The sequence below is a fragment of the Oncorhynchus nerka genome, unplaced genomic scaffold, assembly GCF_034236695.1.
Source record: "Oncorhynchus nerka isolate Pitt River unplaced genomic scaffold, Oner_Uvic_2.0 unplaced_scaffold_755, whole genome shotgun sequence".
NCBI lineage: Eukaryota > Metazoa > Chordata > Actinopteri > Salmoniformes > Salmonidae > Oncorhynchus > Oncorhynchus nerka.
The window spans coordinates 144181-164377 of record NW_027040456.1 but is presented as its reverse complement, the minus strand read 5'-3'; the positions used below and the strand labels follow the sequence as shown (position 1 = coordinate 164377).

Genomic DNA, 20197 nt, shown 5'->3' with positions numbered 1-20197 from the left:
GACTGGTATTAATATAACATGTTAACTCTGTAGAGACTGGTATTAATATAACATGTTAACTCTGACAGAGACTGGTATTAATATAACATGTTAACTCTGTAGAGACTGGTATTAATATAACATGTTAACTCTGCAGAGACTGGTATTAATATAACATGTTAACTCTGACAGAGACTGGTATTAATATAACATGTTAACTCTGTAGAGACTGGTATTAATATAACATGTTAACTCTGTAGAGACTGGTATTAATATAACATGTTAACTCTGACAGAGACTGGTATTAATATAACATGTTAACTCTGACAGAGACTGGTATTAATATAACATGTTAACTCTGACAGAGACTGGTATTAATATAACATGTTAACTCTGACAGAGACTGGTATTAATATAACATGTTAACTGACAGAGACTGGTATTAATATAACATGTTAACTCTGACAGAGACTGGTATTAATATAACATGTTAACTCTGACAGATACTGGTATTAATATAACATGTTAACTCTGTAGAGACTGGTATTAATATAACATGTTAACTCTGTAGAGACTGGTATTAATATAACATGTTAACTCTGACAGAGACTGGTATTAATATAACATGTTAACTCTGACAGAGACTGGTATTAATATAACATGTTAACTGACAGATACTGGTATTAATATAACATGTTAACTCTGACAGAGACTGGTATTAATATAACATGTTAACTCTGACAGAGACTGGTATTAATATAACATGTTAACTCTGACAGAGACTGGTATTAATATAACATGTTAACTGACAGAGACTGGTATTAATATAACATGTTAACTCTGTAGAGACTGGTATTAATATAACATGTTAACTCTGACAGAGACTGGTATTAATATAACATGTTAACTCTGACAGAGACTGGTATTAATATAACATGTTAACTCTGACAGAGACTGGTATTAATATAACATGTTAACTCTGTAGAGACTGGTATTAATATAACATGTTAACTGACAGATACTGGTATTAATATAACATGTTAACTCTGACAGAGACTGGTATTAATATAACATGTTAACTCTGTAGAGACTGGTATTAATATAACATGTTAACTGACAGATACTGGTATTAATATAACATGTTAACTCTGTAGAGACTGGTATTAATATAACATGTTAACTCTGACAGAGACTGGTATTAATATAACATGTTAACTCTGACAGAGACTGGTATTAATATAACATGTTAACTCTGTAGAGACTGGTATTAATATAACATGTTAACTCTGCAGAGACTGGTATTAATATAACATGTTAACTCTGACAGAGACTGGTATTAATATAACATGTTAACTCTGTAGAGACTGGTATTAATATAACATGTTAACTCTGTAGAGACTGGTATTAATATAACATGTTAACTCTGACAGAGACTGGTATTAATATAACATGTTAACTCTGACAGAGACTGGTATTAATATAACATGTTAACTCTGACAGAGACTGGTATTAATATAACATGTTAACTCTGACAGAGACTGGTATTAATATAACATGTTAACTGACAGAGACTGGTATTAATATAACATGTTAACTCTGACAGAGACTGGTATTAATATAACATGTTAACTCTGACAGATACTGGTATTAATATAACATGTTAACTCTGTAGAGACTGGTATTAATATAACATGTTAACTCTGTAGAGACTGGTATTAATATAACATGTTAACTCTGACAGAGACTGGTATTAATATAACATGTTAACTCTGACAGAGACTGGTATTAATATAACATGTTAACTGACAGATACTGGTATTAATATAACATGTTAACTCTGACAGAGACTGGTATTAATATAACATGTTAACTCTGACAGAGACTGGTATTAATATAACATGTTAACTCTGACAGAGACTGGTATTAATATAACATGTTAACTCTGACAGAGACTGGTATTAATATAACATGTTAACTGACAGAGACTGGTATTAATATAACATGTTAACTCTGTAGAGACTGGTATTAATATAACATGTTAACTCTGACAGAGACTGGTATTAATATAACATGTTAACTCTGACAGAGACTGGTATTAATATAACATGTTAACTCTGACAGAGACTGGTATTAATATAACATGTTAACTCTGTAGAGACTGGTATTAATATAACATGTTAACTGACAGATACTGGTATTAATATAACATGTTAACTCTGACAGAGACTGGTATTAATATAACATGTTAACTCTGTAGAGACTGGTATTAATATAACATGTTAACTGACAGATACTGGTATTAATATAACATGTTAACTCTGTAGAGACTGGTATTAATATAACATGTTAACTCTGACAGAGACTGGTATTAATATAACATGTTAACTCTGACAGAGACTGGTATTAATATAACATGTTAACTCTGTAGAGACTGGTATTAATATAACATGTTAACTCTGTAGAGACTGGTATTAATATAACATGTTAACTCTGACAGAGACTGGTATTAATATAACATGTTAACTCTGACAGAGACTGGTATTAATATAACATGTTAACTCTGACAGAGACTGGTATTAATATAACATGTTAACTCTGACAGAGACTGGTATTAATATAACATGTTAACTCTGACAGAGACTGGTATTAATATAACATGTTAACTCTGACAGAGACTGGTATTAATATAACATGTTAACTCTGACAGAGACTGGTATTAATATAACATGTTAACTCTGACAGAGACTGGTATTAATATAACATGTTAACTCTGACAGAGACTGGTATTAATATAACATGTTAACTCTGTAGAGACTGGTATTAATATAACATGTTAACTCTGACAGAGACTGGTATTAATATAACATGTTAACTCTGACAGAGACTGGTATTAATATAACATGTTAACTCTGACAGAGACTGGTATTAATATAACATGTTAACTCTGACAGAGACTGGTATTAATATAACATGTTAACTCTGACAGAGACTGGTATTAATATAACATGTTAACTGACAGAGACTGGTATTAATATAACATGTTAACTCTGACAGAGACTGGTATTAATATAACATGTTAACTCTGACAGATACTGGTATTAATATAACATGTTAACTCTGTAGAGACTGGTATTAATATAACATGTTAACTCTGTAGAGACTGGTATTAATATAACATGTTAACTCTGACAGAGACTGGTATTAATATAACATGTTAACTCTGACAGAGACTGGTATTAATATAACATGTTAACTGACAGATACTGGTATTAATATAACATGTTAACTCTGACAGAGACTGGTATTAATATAACATGTTAACTCTGACAGAGACTGGTATTAATATAACATGTTAACTCTGACAGAGACTGAGTATTAATATAACATGTTAACTCTGACAGAGACTGGTATTAATATAACATGTTAACTGACAGAGACTGGTATTAATATAACATGTTAACTCTGTAGAGACTGGTATTAATATAACATGTTAACTCTGACAGAGACTGGTATTAATATAACATGTTAACTCTGACAGAGACTGGTATTAATATAACATGTTAACTCTGACAGAGACTGGTATTAATATAACATGTTAACTCTGTAGAGACTGGTATTAATATAACATGTTAACTGACAGATACTGGTATTAATATAACATGTTAACTCTGACAGAGACTGGTATTAATATAACATGTTAACTCTGTAGAGACTGGTATTAATATAACATGTTAACTGACAGATACTGGTATTAATATAACATGTTAACTCTGTAGAGACTGGTATTAATATAACATGTTAACTCTGACAGAGACTGGTATTAATATAACATGTTAACTCTGACAGAGACTGGTATTAATATAACATGTTAACTCTGACAGAGACTGGTATTAATATAACATGTTAACTCTGTAGAGACTGGTATTAATATAACATGTTAACTCTGACAGAGACTGGTATTAATATAACATGTTAACTCTGACAGAGACTGGTATTAATATAACATGTTAACTCTGACAGAGACTGGTATTAATATAACATGTTAACTCTGACAGAGACTGGTATTAATATAACATGTTAACTCTGACAGAGACTGGTATTAATATAACATGTTAACTCTGTAGAGACTGGTATTAATATAACATGTTAACTCTGACAGAGACTGGTATTAATATAACATGTTAACTCTGACAGAGACTGGTATTAATATAACATGTTAACTCTGACAGAGACTGGTATTAATATAACATGTTAACTCTGACAGAGACTGGTATTAATATAACATGTTAACTCTGACAGAGACTGGTATTAATATAACATGTTAACTCTGACAGAGACTGGTATTAATATAACATGTTAACTCTGTAGAGACTGGTATTAATATAACATGTCAACTCTGACAGAGACTGGTATTAATATAACATGTTAACTCTGACAGAGACTGGTATTAATATAACATGTTAACTCTGTAGAGACTGGTATTAATATAACACGTTAACTCTGTAGAGACTGGTATTAATATAACATGTTAACTCTGACAGAGACTGGTATTAATATAACATGTTAACTCTGACAGAGACTGGTATTAATATAACATGTTAACTCTGTAGAGACTGGTATTAATATAACATGTTAACTCTGTAGAGACTGGTATTAATATAACATGTTAACTCTGACAGAGACTGGTATTAATATAACATGTTAACTCTGACAGAGACTGGTATTAATATAACATGTTAACTCTGACAGAGACTGGTATTAATATAACATGTTAACTCTGACAGAGACTGGTATTAATATAACATGTTAACTCTGACAGAGACTGGTATTAATATAACATGTTAACTCTGACAGAGACTGGTATTAATATAACATGTTAACTCTGACAGAGACTGGTATTAATATAACATGTTAACTCTGACAGAGACTGGTATTAATATAACATGTTAACTCTGACAGAGACTGGTATTAATATAACATGTTAACTCTGTAGAGACTGGTATTAATATAACATGTTAACTCTGACAGAGACTGGTATTAATATAACATGTTAACTCTGACAGAGACTGGTATTAATATAACATGTTAACTCTGACAGAGACTGGTATTAATATAACATGTTAACTCTGACAGAGACTGGTATTAATATAACATGTTAACTGACAGAGACTGGTATTAATATAACATGTTAACTCTGTAGAGACTGGTATTAATATAACATGTTAACTCTGTAGAGACTGGTATTAATATAACATGTTAACTCTGACAGATACTGGTATTAATATAACATGTTAACTCTGTAGAGACTGGTATTAATATAACATGTTAACTCTGACAGAGACTGGTATTAATATAACATGTTAACTCTGACAGAGACTGGTATTAATATAACATGTTAACTCTGTAGAGACTGGTATTAATATAACATGTTAACTCTGACAGAGACTGGTATTAATATAACATGTTAACTCTGACAGAGACTGGTATTAATATAACATGTTAACTCTGACAGAGACTGGTATTAATATAACATGTTAACTCTGACAGAGACTGGTATTAATATAACATGTTAACTCTGACAGAGACTGGTATTAATATAACATGTTAACTCTGTAGAGACTGGTATTAATATAACATGTTAACTGACAGAGACTGGTATTAATATAACATGTTAACTCTGTAGAGACTGGTATTAATATAACATGTTAACTCTGTAGAGACTGGTATTAATATAACATGTTAACTCTGTAGAGACTGGTATTAATATAACATGTTAACTCTGACAGAGACTGGTATTAATATAACATGTTAACTCTGACAGAGACTGGTATTAATATAACATGTTAACTCTGACAGAGACTGGTATTAATATAACATGTTAACTCTGACAGAGACTGGTATTAATATAACATGTTAACTGACAGAGACTGGTATTAATATAACATGTTAACTCTGACAGAGACTGGTATTAATATAACATGTTAACTCTGACAGATACTGGTATTAATATAACATGTTAACTCTGTAGAGACTGGTATTAATATAACATGTTAACTCTGTAGAGACTGGTATTAATATAACATGTTAACTCTGACAGAGACTGGTATTAATATAACATGTTAACTCTGACAGAGACTGGTATTAATATAACATGTTAACTGACAGATACTGGTATTAATATAACATGTTAACTCTGACAGAGACTGGTATTAATATAACATGTTAACTCTGACAGAGACTGGTATTAATATAACATGTTAACTCTGACAGAGACTGGTATTAATATAACATGTTAACTCTGACAGAGACTGGTATTAATATAACATGTTAACTGACAGAGACTGGTATTAATATAACATGTTAACTCTGTAGAGACTGGTATTAATATAACATGTTAACTCTGACAGAGACTGGTATTAATATAACATGTTAACTCTGACAGAGACTGGTATTAATATAACATGTTAACTCTGTAGAGACTGGTATTAATATAACATGTTAACTGACAGATACTGGTATTAATATAACATGTTAACTCTGACAGAGACTGGTATTAATATAACATGTTAACTCTGAGAGACTGGTATTAATATAACATGTTAACTGACAGATACTGGTATTAATATAACATGTTAACTCTGTAGAGACTGGTATTAATATAACATGTTAACTCTGACAGAGACTGGTATTAATATAACATGTTAACTCTGTAGAGACTGGTATTAATATAACATGTTAACTGACAGAGACTGGTATTAATATAACATGTTAACTCTGACAGAGACTGGTATTAATATAACATGTTAACTCTGTAGAGACTGGTATTAATATAACACGTTAACTCTGTAGAGACTGGTATTAATATAACATGTTAACTCTGACAGAGACTGGTATTAATATAACATGTTAACTCTGACAGAGACTGGTATTAATATAACATGTTAACTCTGTAGAGACTGGTATTAATATAACATGTTAACTCTGTAGAGACTGGTATTAATATAACATGTTAACTCTGACAGAGACTGGTATTAATATAACATGTTAACTCTGACAGAGACTGGTATTAATATAACATGTCAACTCTGACAGAGACTGGTATTAATATAACATGTTAACTCTGACAGAGACTGGTATTAATATAACATGTTAACTCTGACAGAGACTGGTATTAATATAACATGTTAACTCTGACAGAGACTGGTATTAATATAACATGTTAACTCTGACAGAGACTGGTATTAATATAACATGTTAACTCTGTAGAGACTGGTATTAATATAACATGTTAACTCTGACAGAGACTGGTATTAATATAACATGTTAACTCTGACAGAGACTGGTATTAATATAACATGTTAACTCTGACAGAGACTGGTATTAATATAACATGTTAACTCTGACAGAGACTGGTATTAATATAACATGTTAACTGACAGAGACTGGTATTAATATAACATGTTAACTCTGTAGAGACTGGTATTAATATAACACGTTAACTCTGTAGAGACTGGTATTAATATAACATGTTAACTCTGACAGAGACTGGTATTAATATAACATGTTAACTCTGACAGAGACTGGTATTAATATAACATGTTAACTCTGTAGAGACTGGTATTAATATAACATGTTAACTCTGTAGAGACTGGTATTAATATAACATGTTAACTCTGACAGAGACTGGTATTAATATAACATGTTAACTCTGACAGAGACTGGTATTAATATAACATGTCAACTCTGACAGAGACTGGTATTAATATAACATGTTAACTCTGACAGAGACTGGTATTAATATAACATGTTAACTCTGACAGAGACTGGTATTAATATAACATGTTAACTCTGACAGAGACTGGTATTAATATAACATGTTAACTCTGACAGAGACTGGTATTAATATAACATGTTAACTCTGTAGAGACTGGTATTAATATAACATGTTAACTCTGACAGAGACTGGTATTAATATAACATGTTAACTCTGACAGAGACTGGTATTAATATAACATGTTAACTCTGACAGAGACTGGTATTAATATAACATGTTAACTCTGACAGAGACTGGTATTAATATAACATGTTAACTGACAGAGACTGGTATTAATATAACATGTTAACTCTGTAGAGACTGGTATTAATATAACATGTTAACTCTGTAGAGACTGGTATTAATATAACATGTTAACTCTGACAGATACTGGTATTAATATAACATGTTAACTCTGTAGAGACTGGTATTAATATAACATGTTAACTGACAGAGACTGGTATTAATATAACATGTTAACTCTGACAGAGACTGGTATTAATATAACATGTTAACTCTGTAGAGACTGGTATTAATATAACACGTTAACTCTGTAGAGACTGGTATTAATATAACATGTTAACTCTGACAGAGACTGGTATTAATATAACATGTTAACTCTGACAGAGACTGGTATTAATATAACATGTTAACTCTGTAGAGACTGGTATTAATATAACATGTTAACTCTGTAGAGACTGGTATTAATATAACATGTTAACTCTGACAGAGACTGGTATTAATATAACATGTTAACTCTGACAGAGACTGGTATTAATATAACATGTCAACTCTGACAGAGACTGGTATTAATATAACATGTTAACTCTGACAGAGACTGGTATTAATATAACATGTTAACTCTGTAGAGACTGGTATTAATATAACATGTTAACTCTGACAGAGACTGGTATTAATATAACATGTTAACTCTGACAGAGACTGGTATTAATATAACATGTTAACTCTGACAGAGACTGGTATTAATATAACATGTTAACTCTGACAGAGACTGGTATTAATATAACATGTTAACTGACAGAGACTGGTATTAATATAACATGTTAACTCTGACAGAGACTGGTATTAATATAACATGTTAACTCTGACAGATACTGGTATTAATATAACATGTTAACTCTGTAGAGACTGGTATTAATATAACATGTTAACTCTGTAGAGACTGGTATTAATATAACATGTTAACTCTGACAGAGACTGGTATTAATATAACATGTTAACTCTGACAGAGACTGGTATTAATATAACATGTTAACTGACAGATACTGGTATTAATATAACATGTTAACTCTGACAGAGACTGGTATTAATATAACATGTTAACTCTGACAGAGACTGGTATTAATATAACATGTTAACTCTGACAGAGACTGGTATTAATATAACATGTTAACTCTGACAGAGACTGGTATTAATATAACATGTTAACTGACAGAGACTGGTATTAATATAACATGTTAACTCTGTAGAGACTGGTATTAATATAACATGTTAACTCTGACAGAGACTGGTATTAATATAACATGTTAACTCTGACAGAGACTGGTATTAATATAACATGTTAACTCTGTAGAGACTGGTATTAATATAACATGTTAACTGACAGATACTGGTATTAATATAACATGTTAACTCTGACAGAGACTGGTATTAATATAACATGTTAACTCTGTAGAGACTGGTATTAATATAACATGTTAACTGACAGATACTGGTATTAATATAACATGTTAACTCTGTAGAGACTGGTATTAATATAACATGTTAACTCTGACAGAGACTGGTATTAATATAACATGTTAACTCTGACAGAGACTGGTATTAATATAACATGTTAACTCTGACAGAGACTGGTATTAATATAACATGTTAACTCTGTAGAGACTGGTATTAATATAACATGTTAACTCTGACAGAGACTGGTATTAATATAACAAGTTAACTCTGACAGAGACTGGTATTAATATAACATGTTAACTCTGACAGAGACTGGTATTAATATAACATGTTAACTCTGACAGAGACTGGTATTAATATAACATGTTAACTCTGACAGAGACTGGTATTAATATAACATGTTAACTCTGTAGAGACTGGTATTAATATAACATGTTAACTCTGACAGAGACTGGTATTAATATAACATGTTAACTCTGACAGAGACTGGTATTAATATAACATGTTAACTCTGACAGAGACTGGTATTAATATAACATGTTAACTCTGACAGAGACTGGTATTAATATAACATGTTAACTGACAGAGACTGGTATTAATATAACATGTTAACTCTGTAGAGACTGGTATTAATATAACATGTTAACTGACAGAGACTGGTATTAATATAACATGTTAACTCTGACAGAGACTGGTATTAATATAACATGTTAACTCTGTAGAGACTGGTATTAATATAACATGTTAACTCTGTAGAGACTGGTATTAATATAACACGTTAACTCTGTAGAGACTGGTATTAATATAACATGTTAACTCTGACAGAGACTGGTATTAATATAACATGTTAACTCTGACAGAGACTGGTATTAATATAACATGTTAACTCTGACAGAGACTGGTATTAATATAACATGTTAACTCTGACAGAGACTGGTATTAATATAACATGTTAACTGACAGAGACTGGTATTAATATAACATGTTAACTCTGTAGAGACTGGTATTAATATAACATGTTAACTCTGACAGAGACTGGTATTAATATAACATGTTAACTCTGTAGAGACTGGTATTAATATAACATGTTAACTCTGTAGAGACTGGTATTAATATAACATGTTAACTCTGACAGAGACTGGTATTAATATAACATGTTAACTCTGACAGAGACTGGTATTAATATAACATGTTAACTCTGACAGAGACTGGTATTAATATAACATGTTAACTCTGACAGAGACTGGTATTAATATAACATGTTAACTGACAGAGACTGGTATTAATATAACATGTTAACTCTGTAGAGACTGGTATTAATATAACATGTTAACTCTGACAGAGACTGGTATTAATATAACATGTTAACTCTGTAGAGACTGGTATTAATATAACATGTTAACTCTGTAGAGACTGGTATTAATATAACATGTTAACTGACAGATACTGGTATTAATATAACATGTTAACTCTGCAGAGACTGGTATTAATATAACATGTTAACTCTGACAGAGACTGGTATTAATATAACATGTTAACTCTGTAGAGACTGGTATTAATATAACATGTTAACTCTGACAGAGACTGGTATTAATATAACATGTTAACTCTGACAGAGACTGGTATTAATATAACATGTTAACTCTGACAGAGACTGGTATTAATATAACATGTTAACTCTGACAGAGACTTCAGTTAGACATTAATATAACATGTTAACTGACAGAGACTGGTATTAATATAACATGTTAACTCTGCAGAGACTGGTATTAATATAACATGTTAACTCTGACAGAGACTGGTATTAATATAACATGTTAACTCTGCAGAGACTGGTATTAATATAACATGTTAACTGACAGAGACTGGTATTAATATGACATGTTAACTCTGACAGAGACTGGTATTAATATAACATGTTAACTCTGTAGAGACTGGTATTAATATAACATGTTAACTCTGTAGAGACTGGTATTAATATAACATGTTAACTCTGTAGAGACTGGTATTAATATAACATGTTAACTCTGACAGAGACTGGTATTAATATAACATGTTAACTCTGACAGAGACTGGTATTAATATAACATGTTAACTCTGTAGAGACTGGTATTAATATAACATGTTAACTCTGACAGAGACTGGTATTAATATAACATGTTAACTCTGTAGAGACTGGTATTAATATAACATGTTAACTGACAGAGACTGGTATTAATATAACATGTTAACTCTGTAGAGACTGGTATTAATATAACATGTTAACTCTGACAGAGACTGGTATTAATATAACATGTTAACTCTGTAGAGACTGGTATTAATATAACATGTTAACTCTGTAGAGACTGGTATTAATATAACATGTTAACTCTGACAGAGACTGGTATTAATATAACATGTTAACTCTGACAGAGACTGGTATTAATATAACATGTTAACTCTGTAGAGACTGGTATTAATATAACATGTTAACTCTGACAGAGACTGGTATTAATATAACATGTTAACTCTGACAGAGACTGGTATTAATATAACATGTTAACTCTGACAGAGACTGGTATTAATATAACATGTTAACTCTGACAGAGACTGGTATTAATATAACATGTTAACTCTGACAGAGACTGGTATTAATATAACATGTTAACTCTGTAGAGACTGGTATTAATATAACATGTTAACTCTGACAGAGACTGGTATTAATATAACATGTTAACTCTGTAGAGACTGGTATTAATATAACATGTTAACTCTGTAGAGACTGGTATTAATATAACATGTTAACTCTGACAGAGACTGGTATTAATATAACATGTTAACTCTGACAGAGACTGGTATTAATATAACATGTTAACTCTGTAGAGACTGGTATTAATATAACATGTTAACTCTGACAGAGACTGGTATTAATATAACATGTTAACTCTGACAGAGACTGGTATTAATATAACATGTTAACTCTGACAGAGACTGGTATTAATATAACATGTTAACTCTGACAGAGACTGGTATTAATATAACATGTTAACTCTGACAGAGACTGGTATTAATATAACATGTTAACTCTGTAGAGACTGGTATTAATATAACATGTTAACTGACAGAGACTGGTATTAATATAACATGTTAACTCTGATAGAGACTGGTATTAATATAACATGTTAACTGACAGAGACTGGTATTAATATAACATGTTAACTCTGACAGAGACTGGTATTAATATAACATGTTAACTCTGACAGAGACTGGTATTAATATAACATGTTAACTCTGTAGAGACTGGTATTAATATAACATGTTAACTCTGTAGAGACTGGTATTTATATAACATGTTAACTGACAGAGACTGGTATTAATATAACATGTTAACTCTGACAGAGACTGGTAGTAATATAACATGTTAACTCTGACAGAGACTGGTATTAATATAACATGTTAACTCTGACAGATACTGGTATTAATATAACATGTTAACTCTGACAGAGACTGGTAGTAATATAACATGTTAACTCTGACAGAGACTGGTATTAATATAACATGTTAACTCTGACAGATACTGGTATTAATATAACATGTTAACTGACAGAGACTGGTATTAATATAACATGTTAACTCTGACAGAGACTGGTATTAATATAACATGTTAACTCTGACAGAGACTGGTAGTAATATAACATGTTAACTCTGACAGAGACTGGTATTAATATAACATGTTAACTCTGACAGATACTGGTATTAATATAACATGTTAACTCTGACAGATACTGGTATTAATATAACATGTTAACTCTGACAGATACTGGTATTAATATAACATGTTAACTCTGACAGAGACTGGTATTAATATAACATGTTAACTCTGACAGAGACTGGTATTAATATAACATGTTAACTCTGACAGAGACTGGTATTAATATAACATGTTAACTGACAGAGACTGGTATTAATATAACATGTTAACTCTGTAGAGACTGGTATTAATATAACATGTTAACTCTGACAGAGACTGGTATTAATATAACATGTTAACTCTGACAGAGACTGGTATTAATATAACATGTTAACTCTGTAGAGACTGGTATTAATATAACATGTTAACTGACAGATACTGGTATTAATATAACATGTTAACTCTGACAGAGACTGGTATTAATATAACATGTTAACTCTGTAGAGACTGGTATTAATATAACATGTTAACTGACAGATACTGGTATTAATATAACATGTTAACTCTGTAGAGACTGGTATTAATATAACATGTTAACTCTGACAGAGACTGGTATTAATATAACATGTTAACTCTGTAGAGACTGGTATTAATATAACATGTTAACTGACAGAGACTGGTATTAATATAACATGTTAACTCTGACAGAGACTGGTATTAATATAACATGTTAACTCTGTAGAGACTGGTATTAATATAACACGTTAACTCTGTAGAGACTGGTATTAATATAACATGTTAACTCTGACAGAGACTGGTATTAATATAACATGTTAACTCTGACAGAGACTGGTATTAATATAACATGTTAACTCTGTAGAGACTGGTATTAATATAACATGTTAACTCTGTAGAGACTGGTATTAATATAACATGTTAACTCTGACAGAGACTGGTATTAATATAACATGTTAACTCTGACAGAGACTGGTATTAATATAACATGTTAACTCTGACAGAGACTGGTATTAATATAACATGTTAACTCTGACAGAGACTGGTATTAATATAACATGTTAACTCTGACAGAGACTGGTATTAATATAACATGTTAACTCTGACAGAGACTGGTATTAATATAACATGTTAACTCTGTAGAGACTGGTATTAATATAACATGTTAACTCTGACAGAGACTGGTATTAATATAACATGTTAACTCTGACAGAGACTGGTATTAATATAACATGTTAACTCTGTAGAGACTGGTATTAATATAACATGTTAACTCTGTAGAGACTGGTATTAATATAACATGTTAACTCTGACAGAGACTGGTATTAATATAACATGTTAACTCTGACAGAGACTGGTATTAATATAACATGTCAACTCTGACAGAGACTGGTATTAATATAACATGTTAACTCTGACAGAGACTGGTATTAATATAACATGTTAACTCTGACAGAGACTGGTATTAATATAACATGTTAACTCTGACAGAGACTGGTATTAATATAACATGTTAACTCTGACAGAGACTGGTATTAATATAACATGTTAACTCTGTAGAGACTGGTATTAATATAACATGTTAACTCTGACAGAGACTGGTATTAATATAACATGTTAACTCTGACAGAGACTGGTATTAATATAACATGTTAACTCTGACAGAGACTGGTATTAATATAACATGTTAACTCTGACAGAGACTGGTATTAATATAACATGTTAACTGACAGAGACTGGTATTAATATAACATGTTAACTCTGTAGAGACTGGTATTAATATAACATGTTAACTCTGTAGAGACTGGTATTAATATAACATGTTAACTCTGACAGATACTGGTATTAATATAACATGTTAACTCTGTAGAGACTGGTATTAATATAACATGTTAACTCTGACAGAGACTGGTATTAATATAACATGTTAACTCTGACAGAGACTGGTATTAATATAACATGTTAACTCTGTAGAGACTGGTATTAATATAACATGTTAACTCTGACAGAGACTGGTATTAATATAACATGTTAACTCTGACAGAGACTGGTATTAATATAACATGTTAACTCTGACAGAGACTGGTATTAATATAACATGTTAACTCTGACAGAGACTGGTATTAATATAACATGTTAACTCTGACAGAGACTGGTATTAATATAACATGTTAACTCTGTAGAGACTGGTATTAATATAACATGTTAACTGACAGAGACTGGTATTAATATAACATGTTAACTCTGTAGAGACTGGTATTAATATAACATGTTAACTCTGTAGAGACTGGTATTAATATAACATGTTAACTCTGTAGAGACTGGTATTAATATAACATGTTAACTCTGACAGAGACTGGTATTAATATAACATGTTAACTCTGACAGAGACTGGTATTAATATAACATGTTAACTCTGACAGAGACTGGTATTAATATAACATGTTAACTCTGACAGAGACTGGTATTAATATAACATGTTAACTGACAGAGACTGGTATTAATATAACATGTTAACTCTGACAGAGACTGGTATTAATATAACATGTTAACTCTGACAGATACTGGTATTAATATAACATGTTAACTCTGTAGAGACTGGTATTAATATAACATGTTAACTCTGTAGAGACTGGTATTAATATAACATGTTAACTCTGACAGAGACTGGTATTAATATAACATGTTAACTCTGACAGAGACTGGTATTAATATAACATGTTAACTGACAGATACTGGTATTAATATAACATGTTAACTCTGACAGAGACTGGTATTAATATAACATGTTAACTCTGACAGAGACTGGTATTAATATAACATGTTAACTCTGACAGAGACTGGTATTAATATAACATGTTAACTCTGACAGAGACTGGTATTAATATAACATGTTAACTGACAGAGACTGGTATTAATATAACATGTTAACTCTGTAGAGACTGGTATTAATATAACATGTTAACTCTGACAGAGACTGGTATTAATATAACATGTTAACTCTGACAGAGACTGGTATTAATATAACATGTTAACTCTGTAGAGACTGGTATTAATATAACATGTTAACTGACAGATACTGGTATTAATATAACATGTTAACTCTGACAGAGACTGGTATTAATATAACATGTTAACTCTGTAGAGACTGGTATTAATATAACATGTTAACTGACAGATACTGGTATTAATATAACATGTTAACTCTGTAGAGACTGGTATTAATATAACATGTTAACTCTGACAGAGACTGGTATTAATATAACATGTTAACTCTGACAGAGACTGGTATTAATATAACATGTTAACTCTGACAGAGACTGGTATTAATATAACATGTTAACTCTGTAGAGACTGGTATTAATATAACATGTTAACTCTGACAGAGACTGGTATTAATATAACAAGTTAACTCTGACAGAGACTGGTATTAATATAACATGTTAACTCTGACAGAGACTGGTATTAATATAACATGTTAACTCTGACAGAGACTGGTATTAATATAACATGTTAACTCTGACAGAGACTGGTATTAATATAACATGTTAACTCTGTAGAGACTGGTATTAATATAACATGTTAACTCTGACAGAGACTGGTATTAATATAACATGTTAACTCTGACAGAGACTGGTATTAATATAACATGTTAACTCTGACAGAGACTGGTATTAATATAACATGTTAACTCTGACAGAGACTGGTATTAATATAACATGTTAACTGACAGAGACTGGTATTAATATAACATGTTAACTCTGACAGAGACTGGTATTAATATAACATGTTAACTCTGTAGAGACTGGTATTAATATAACATGTTAACTCTGTAGAGACTGGTATTAATATAACACGTTAACTCTGTAGAGACTGGTATTAATATAACATGTTAACTCTGACAGAGACTGGTATTAATATAACATGTTAACTCTGACAGAGACTGGTATTAATATAACATGTTAACTCTGACAGAGACTGGTATTAATATAACATGTTAACTCTGACAGAGACTGGTATTAATATAACATGTTAACTGACAGAGACTGGTATTAATATAACATGTTAACTCTGTAGAGACTGGTATTAATATAACATGTTAACTCTGACAGAGACTGGTATTAATATAACATGTTAACTCTGTAGAGACTGGTATTAATATAACATGTTAACTCTGTAGAGACTGGTATTAATATAACATGTTAACTCTGACAGAGACTGGTATTAATATAACATGTTAACTCTGACAGAGACTGGTATTAATATAACATGTTAACTCTGACAGAGACTGGTATTAATATAACATGTTAACTCTGACAGAGACTGGTATTAATATAACATGTTAACTGACAGAGACTGGTATTAATATAACATGTTAACTCTGTAGAGACTGGTATTAATATAACATGTTAACTCTGACAGAGACTGGTATTAATATAACATGTTAACTCTGTAGAGACTGGTATTAATATAACATGTTAACTCTGTAGAGACTGGTATTAATATAACATGTTAACTGACAGATACTGGTATTAATATAACATGTTAACTCTGCAGAGACTGGTATTAATATAACATGTTAACTCTGACAGAGACTGGTATTAATATAACATGTTAACTCTGTAGAGACTGGTATTAATATAACATGTTAACTCTGACAGAGACTGGTATTAATATAACATGTTAACTCTGACAGAGACTGGTATTAATATAACATGTTAACTCTGACAGAGACTGGTATTAATATAACATGTTAACTCTGACAGAGACTTCAGTTAGACATTAATATAACATGTTAACTGACAGAGACTGGTATTAATATAACATGTTAACTCTGCAGAGACTGGTATTAATATAACATGTTAACTCTGACAGAGACTGGTATTAATATAACATGTTAACTCTGCAGAGACTGGTATTAATATAACATGTTAACTGACAGAGACTGGTATTAATATGACATGTTAACTCTGACAGAGACTGGTATTAATATAACATGTTAACTCTGTAGAGACTGGTATTAATATAACATGTTAACTCTGTAGAGACTGGTATTAATATAACATGTTAACTCTGTAGAGACTGGTATTAATATAACATGTTAACTCTGACAGAGACTGGTATTAATATAACATGTTAACTCTGACAGAGACTGGTATTAATATAACATGTTAACTCTGTAGAGACTGGTATTAATATAACATGTTAACTCTGACAGAGACTGGTATTAATATAACATGTTAACTCTGTAGAGACTGGTATTAATATAACATGTTAACTGACAGAGACTGGTATTAATATAACATGTTAACTCTGACAGAGACTGGTATTAATATAACATGTTAACTCTGTAGAGACTGGTATTAATATAACATGTTAACTCTGACAGAGACTGGTATTAATATAACATGTTAACTCTGTAGAGACTGGTATTAATATAACATGTTAACTCTGTAGAGACTGGTATTAATATAACATGTTAACTCTGACAGAGACTGGTATTAATATAACATGTTAACTCTGACAGAGACTGGTATTAATATAACATGTTAACTCTGTAGAGACTGGTATTAATATAACATGTTAACTCTGACAGAGACTGGTATTAATATAACATGTTAACTCTGTAGAGACTGGTATTAATATAACATGTTAACTCTGTAGAGACTGGTATTAATATAACATGTTAACTCTGACAGAGACTGGTATTAATATAACATGTTAACTCTGACAGAGACTGGTATTAATATAACATGTTAACTCTGTAGAGACTGGTATTAATATAACATGTTAACTCTGACAGAGACTGGTATTAATATAACATGTTAACTCTGACAGAGACTGGTATTAATATAACATGTTAACTCTGACAGAGACTGGTATTAATATAACATGTTAACTCTGACAGAGACTGGTATTAATATAACATGTTAACTCTGACAGAGACTGGTATTAATATAACATGTTAACTCTGTAGAGACTGGTATTAATATAACATGTTAACTGACAGAGACTGGTATTAATATAACATGTTAACTCTGATAGAGACTGGTATTAATATAACATGTTAACTGACAGAGACTGGTATTAATATAACATGTTAACTCTGACAGAGACTGGTATTAATATAACATGTTAACTCTGACAGAGACTGGTATTAATATAACATGTTAACTCTGTAGAGACTGGTATTAATATAACATGTTAACTCTGTAGAGACTGGTATTTATATAACATGTTAACTGACAGAGACTGGTATTAATATAACATGTTAACTCTGACAGAGACTGGTAGTAATATAACATGTTAACTCTGACAGAGACTGGTATTAATATAACATGTTAACTCTGACAGATACTGGTATTAATATAACATGTTAACTCTGACAGAGACTGGTAGTAATATAACATGTTAACTCTGACAGAGACTGGTATTAATATAACATGTTAACTCTGACAGATACTGGTATTAATATAACATGTTAACTGACAGAGACTGGTATTAATATAACATGTTAACTCTGACAGAGACTGGTATTAATATAACATGTTAACTCTGACAGAGACTGGTAGTAATATAACATGTTAACTCTGACAGAGACTGGTATTAATATAACATGTTAACTCTGACAGATACTGGTATTAATATAACATGTTAACTCTGACAGATACTGGTATTAATATAACATGTTAACTCTGACAGATACTGGTATTAATATAACATGTTAACTCTGACAGAGACTGGTATTAATATAACATGTTAACTCTGACAGAGACTATACCCCTACTAGTCCTGAACAGTCCAAAAGGTAGGTCTCTCTCTCTCCCCCTCATCTCTCTCTCTTCTTACCAGTTGTTCTCTCTCTCTGTCGGGGGTGGTGATTGGTTCAGGGTCGAGGACCAGCCATCTCTCTCTCTCCTTACCTGTTGTTCTCTCTCTCTGTCGGGGGTGGTGATTGGTTCAGGGTCGAGGACCAGCCATCTCTCTCTCTGTCGGGGGTGGTGATTGGTTCAGGGTCGAGG

At 31.0% G+C, this 20197-nt stretch overlaps 1 protein-coding gene across 1 annotated transcript in view; it reads right to left on the bottom strand.

The window, feature by feature from the left end:
* Positions 1 to 20197, bottom strand: part of LOC135571122 (coiled-coil and C2 domain-containing protein 1A-like) — a 64198-nt gene that overhangs the window by 14938 nt on the left and 29063 nt on the right. The gene's annotated exons all lie outside the window — the stretch shown is intronic.